Below are 6,939 nucleotides of genomic sequence, written 5' to 3' on the forward strand. Positions count from 1 at the left end.
GAGTATACAACTATTATATAATATATTGTAATAATTGTCTTATTGTTTATAAAAAAGATAAATAATTAATTAATTACTAGTAGAGGACCTTCCTCGCAACAACAAGTAAACAGCATGCTCGCAGGGCCGTTTGTTCGGTCAATCATCGCGCACTCTTTTTGAATGAACTTAGGATGCCGATTTGGACCTAAATGCACTTTATTTCAAATGTGCAAGAGTGAAAGTAGTTTTCACTAAAAAATTCAATTTCTTAGTCATCTTATGCATATTAAAAATAAAAATTTTGACGATCGGTCGGAAAATCCATGACCGTATTTTTAATGAATTTGTTCTCACTATCATATGTACAATTTAGTAGACAAACCGTATAATACTAGGTATTGTTGAATTGAACCATGTGAATAATTCCCCATATAAAGAAATACAATGCTCCTAAGAATCCTTAGAAAATATTTTGCTCAATGTTTCTTGCGGTTTAACTATAAAACATACTTGTGAAACTGTACTGCATACTGTATTGTAGGAAACTAACGAGTGAGCTGAACAATTCATTTGGATTGTTTCATGTACCGATTTCGTTCTATTATACATATAGTATTATAATATTGTGTAGATATCACACGAGTGTTTGATATTCTTATTTTCGTGCTATTTTTTATTTAATTCAAGTACAGCTAGCTGATTTTTCCGCGCACAGTACCACCAGATCGCTCGCACAAATCGTACGCGGTTGTCGCTTGCTTTATGATGAGGCAGAAGTAGAAACGTCCTCACGCGCATGCGCACCGCTCTCAGAGACGGAAGACATTCTAATAATAGTTTTTGTAATTCCTAAGCCAAATATGTACGCAAACGGTATTATTATTAACCATACAACTGAAATTTTTGTGAAGAGGAAATAAATTGAAATATGTTCGGATAAATAGAAAATAGCGCGTCCCGACGCCGGTCGCCTTGCCGGTACGTCCCAGACAGCGTACCTTGGCATGCACGCGGCGTCACCTTGGCAATAATCCAGCAACAAGAGAACGCCGGACGCCGCCAACGTCGGGATGCCACAGACACAATACTAGCCGATTAAAATGTTTTTCGATAAGACTTTTTGCTATTTTTGGACGCTTTTATGTATTGATATTGACGATACCGTTTAATACCATTGTTTCGCCCGATACAACCTTCGTCAAGAATAAAATCTGTGAGGAATCAATGATCTGAAGTTATAACGAGTTATTTAAAATATTAGTGTTCGATACCCCTCAATAATCTTTATTTCCTAAACGATCATGAGGAATACAATCAATAATGAAAGTTAAAATTTAAATATGTACATTAAATATTCGAACTGCAATAGTTCTCTGATAAATAAATTTACAAATCTTACCTGTAATACTTAATAACGAAGAAAATACTAAAACTATTAATGTCCATGGTGGCCAACCATATAATAAGTGGCTATGAAGCCGTCTTCGACCTGAAACAATTGTAAAATTGTCGTTAAAAATTCTAACAAATTCAAATAAAAAAAGCAATGATTACGGTACTAAAGTTTAATAATATGAATAGGTAAACGATAACGATTAGTTATTATTTATTATCATCATTATTTTTACACTATTAAATATCGTATTTTCGAATCGGATTTGCCAACTTATTAAATAATTCATGTCTGTGATTTTATTGGAATATAGCAAAACGAGAGCACAGGTGCCAACGCCCTCAATCGACTATAATTTGATAGCGATTACGCAAACCCGGTTACACGATACGACCTATTGACGATTCAGAGACATCTCTCTATGGCCCCAGTCAAATAACAGTCAGAAAGGTACAAAAAATATTGTTAGATGTTCAGATAATAAATCGATAGTTAAAAGCATAAAAAAAAATAAGTGTGCGCATATCGAGCTAGCATGACAAACTTATATTTATCATTTCTAGAATGTGGGTACTATAGTTTGTCGATAATTTGTTACTAAATCCAAAAGTTTGTCGCTCTAGACGAAATGTTACCCTAATATCAAGCTGATATTACTACTTCGCCTCTCGAAATAGAAATGGCATAAGAGCTAAGGGTCTATAATTTGCGCTGAAAGATTATACTTTTGTCCATTTTGTCGCTGGTCTATCCTCCAGCAATCCAGAGAAAAAATCTGGAGAACCGCCCAACTGATACTACACATAGCGTATCTCTATGTAGAAATGGCGTAGATAAATGCTGCAGGGCTATCATTTGTCGCTGAAAAATTGAAAATTTTGCCCAATTTGTCGCTAGTCTATTCTCCAGCAGTCCAGGGAAAAACGACTTGAGAGTCGCCGAGTACTTCTTTCCGGCTTTCCAATCGTTTTTCGTTGGACAGATGCAGGATAAACCAGTCATAAAATAGATAAACGTAGGTGCCATCCTTCAGTGACAAATTAGCAACGAATTATAGCCCTTTTAGTATTTAAAAAAAAAAAAAAAACTTTTGAGTGTTTCATTCCCACCAGCCAGTAATGCTGGTGGGCGGGCAGTCCCTCCGGACTATGCCGGAAGGTAGGGCGGAAGGCCCTCTTCAGCCTGCTTTCAGGAATCGTAGGAATGGGTGGGTGGTGGTTCGGGTGAAAAAGATGAGACGGATGAAATGAAGACAGAACAGAGTGAAAGATTATCTGTGGAATATTATTACTGCCTCAGCATTTGCCTAAGTGATCCAAGGAAACCACAGAAAAACTTGGACCAAGGCAGACGGACCCGGAATCGAACCGGCGTCCTCCCGATGCAATGGTCTAGACCTCTAGGCCATGCCGCTCGGTTTTTAGTATTTCTCATTGTCACATATACGGCTGGAGTGACAAATTTTTGGATTTAGCAGCAAATTAGTGATAAATTATAATGCAATTTAGAAATGAGAAATATAACTTTGTCGGACTTTCTCAAGTCTAAGAAATTTTCAAGCAAGTGGTTTTATGTTAGATATACATAGAGAGTTTAATAAATATCCATTTTTTAATAACGTTTCCAATAAATCTTTTACCTGACATAATAAGAAAAACAATATTGCATCGGCTAGGAATCAAACTTGGTAAGCAGTCATTCTATAACTACCGACGCTTCTTGCAAAGTTTATCTGACTTAAGGTATTTTTTACTCGTATTAATTACAGGTTAATTTAAATTAAATTTTACCTTTCGAATAATGTAAGGTTCATTCACCTCCTTTTATAATAAAAAAATACTAGATGTAGGTGTAGTGATTGATATCTTTATGATGATTTTTTTTTTTTTCGCTCAAAAGGAATAGCGGTGGCGAAGTATCGTGTTATCATAATATTAATAGGGGAAGGAGTACTATACAATCCAAATGAAAAATTCAGCTTTTTTGTATGTAAGAAGGTTTTCATTAAAGCTCAAGCGCTTAATGTGTACTCTCAACGTAGGAAAAGTAAATTAATAGTTAGATGTCACAGATAGAGACCAGTATAATACTCTATTACACAATTAGGTAGTTTTATAAAAATACATACTACATAATACGATGAAATTTTAAAACATGCTGTCATTTCTTTAATTTGCGTGCAATTTTTCAATCCAAATATGTGGGTCCTGCTAATAAGTGTACCTCCTACACATAAATCTGCCCACGGGTTTTTAAACAACACTTGTGTTTTAGACGCAGAATCCATACACTGTATCTATAGCTACGTTGAAAGTATGTAAATTCTTATATAAAGTTTTGCTTAAAAATTTCAATTTCAAAAATCAGATAATTTCGGAGCAATATAATTAGAAAAATTTATTGCACTTGCATAGATATTTGTAATTTTGCAATAAATAAAGTATATTAATAATTTTCAAAATTGTATCTAAACACATATATAATCATTTGAGTTCCGATTAATTATTTTTCATGATCTGTACACCATATTTTATTTAATTGTATTAAAGGAAATGTCAATTGAGAAATGTGTGGGATGATGGCATTAAGTAAATCATAATTGGTGTTTAAGAAGTGGCCTGAATAATAATTGAGGCAATGTATCTATATTTTAAAACACGAGCATTTCTAACACTTTTAAAGACGTTACCTAATAACGATAACGTTAAATAAATATTTAAAATTATTTTCGCAATTACAAAGATGGTGTTAAAAATTAGAAACAATTTTGATAGGTAGGCACATATGAAAAGTAAAATGGTAAAAATGGCACAATATAAGGTAAAACTGACCTGAAAATCTGGTAAGAAATTGTTGGAGTCCAGTTGTTAGTGCTTGCAAGTGATATTGAAGTATATTAATAGGTACCAGGGCTATGGCTGCACTACTAGGAGAGCCTTTTGCTGCTGAGCCCCATTCCGACATCACGTGTGCCACTGGAAACAAAAGAAAGCCTAATTTAGTATACAAATGTATACGTAACAGGTAAGGATGATGAAGTTATTTTGTCATATAAGTCATATTAAACGTATTTGTACATTAATATTGCAAATTTGCAATCATTTTATGCAGTCCTCACCACAGAAATAACAAGTTTAGTATGAATTTGACAAGTGGACACTTGGATACTTAGATTAGATAGAAAAACGGGGGGTTGGTTGATATTAAATAACATCAAAGTCTTATTTATTGTATGTAAAATACGATAAAGGTAAAATGTCCAGTAATAATTTTAATCAAAGGTACCTAAATCTTACTAATTATAGGTAGGTATCCACTAAATAAAATTATTCTCAGTCAAATTACATTTTGTTGCCCAATTGCTTTAAAATAAATAAACAATAAAAGTAGTTTTTTGGCTTAGAAATCAGAAAAAGGTAGCTAAATTTGGAGATGCGGTAGTTGCACAAGTTGAAGTAATTAGAAAAAAGGTAGAATATCTATCAACTAGCTAGCTATATGATTAATACAGAAAGAAAATTGTACCTACTCCTTAATTTAATTGCGAATATTAATTACAAATGCAGATAGGTACTTAATTGTTTATCATGAAAAGGGTTGTAATACGTATGAGGTGGCTACACATTAGAGATGGAAATATTCCAATAGCAGATTACATTAATTTGAAATTCTACGTAAATGGGTAGTTATTGGAACAATTATTGTCAACTTTTTGCATCGCCCTTGTAACAAGCTGAAATTAACAACATGTTTATCGTTAATTAATGTCAAATGATTGCAATTTTTCATCGTTGCCTAATTAAAATCAAATCAAATTTCAAAGGACTGAAATGGGGCAAATCAAATTTTGTAAAGATTGCTATTATAAGAATATTGCTAAATTAGGTATGTAATTCCTTATTTAGTCAAATTACCTGGCTATAAAATTTTTGTCTATAGCCTAGACGTTTCAAAAATAACTAGGTTAATAGGTGTCCCAGGTAATGCTTATTTATAGGGAAAATTTTTGTCATTACTTCCCATTGGTTCTATCTGTTCCCTTTTCAAAAAAAGGATTCACTAATAGAAATAGAAAAATATAATACTAAGAACAAATGAATTTTCACAAAGTAAATTCATGTTCGTAGTTCCTCCACATGCATGTATGTGTACATATATTATAGGTGGGTATTCCTGTCTACCAGAAGAGTTCGGTCGTGACAGCAAAGAGACGATTGCAAGAGCAAATGGTGTAATATTTACTTTTTTGAAATTATCGACAAGTTATTCTTAAATGAACGCCACGTTAACAATACAAAATTTGTTCAAATTTTAAGGGACATTAATTTATAAAAAAATACACGTATGGCTGTTTGGTTAATTCGAAAATATTAGGAATGTCAGCTCTACTATGCATAGCATTTCTATTATTTCCCATGAGTATGTTTGATGGTGTAGTTTAGAAATGTAATATTTTTAAGGTAATACAGGTCAGTATCTTTCACTTCTAAACAATACCACACTTTATACATCACGAATTACAACTAGGAACTTACATTGCAAAATTCTCAAAGACATGTACGTGAATATGCGGCCCATGGGACTTCAGACATTTTCCAATCCACACAACCTAAACAGCACATTGCACTGAGGCTTTTAGAAAAAAAGCCAAGGAGTCACATGTTAATCATACACTACATTTTTAGTAAAGTTGTTCGGTTGAAAGAAAAATGCTAAACAACGCGAGTTCGAGAGACACTATACGCGATCATATAAAACCGACATGAATAATTAATGGAAACAAGTAAAAAAACGAAAACGAATAGTCGAATTGTAAAAAATAAGCCGTTAATACGTAAAAATGGTCTCGACGAATATCAACTATGATTTTATTAAACACATACGAGCGTAACATTCAACAACACACCTAAACCACGACCAACGTTTACCTGAACTGACGGACTTACCAACATGCCATGGCTAACGAACACTTCCGATTTTTAACGAACAAATACGACAGAGGGCGGACGCGATTTTCACCTGAAGTCGGCCACCGTGAACGTCGTTTTTACCTGCAGTAAAAGATACGGCGATGTGCATTAAATTGATACTACTTTCACTGTTATTCCATTTTTTGCCTGCCGAGTTGAGAAACGCAGTCTTGATCATGTCTAATAACGTTTAGGATTAGATAAACGTCACATTACTCCTTTATCATCGACCAAACCTTCTACCTCCCAAGGAACCCACGAAATTAGACAGACAGGTAAAGCAAAAAAATTATTACATCTTCTATTTCTATACGTATTCAGTACTTATTTCCCAAATACTGAATATACCTAATACATTTTACTTTTACATTTATATGTTATCAGTACGAATTAAGAATTTTTTTTTCGAGTTTCCATCTTTGAATTAAGTTTACTTTGGGAAAAGGTGGGGGCTCTCAAATACCGTCGGTACCATAAAATTCTACGTACTTTAATTTTTGCGTAATGACAATATTTCAAAGCTTAGTAAATACGTTCCCTGTCCCAATAATTTCACAGGGCTTTTTTATGTTTAAACTGCTATATACATTTTTA

The 6,939-nt window shown here is 33.4% G+C and overlaps 2 long non-coding RNA genes across 2 annotated transcripts; one reads left to right on the plus strand and one right to left on the minus strand.

The window, feature by feature from the left end:
* Window positions 1-32: 32 nt before the first annotated feature.
* LOC108743989 lies at window positions 33-6,874 on the minus strand. The gene is made up of 3 exons (XR_001938894.2): window positions 5,911-6,874; window positions 4,207-4,350; window positions 33-1,471 (listed from the first exon to the last, which is right to left on the minus strand). It is a non-coding gene; the product is annotated as an uncharacterized LOC108743989 (long non-coding RNA).
* On the plus strand, window positions 2,738-4,457 carry LOC108743990. Its single transcript, XR_001938895.2, has 2 exons — window positions 2,738-4,217; window positions 4,279-4,457. It is a non-coding gene; the product is annotated as an uncharacterized LOC108743990 (long non-coding RNA).
* Window positions 6,875-6,939: the final 65 nt, after the last annotated feature.

This window comes from Agrilus planipennis, unplaced genomic scaffold (assembly GCF_000699045.2).
Source record: "Agrilus planipennis isolate EAB-ADULT unplaced genomic scaffold, Apla_2.0 scaffold1342, whole genome shotgun sequence".
NCBI lineage: Eukaryota > Metazoa > Arthropoda > Insecta > Coleoptera > Buprestidae > Agrilus > Agrilus planipennis.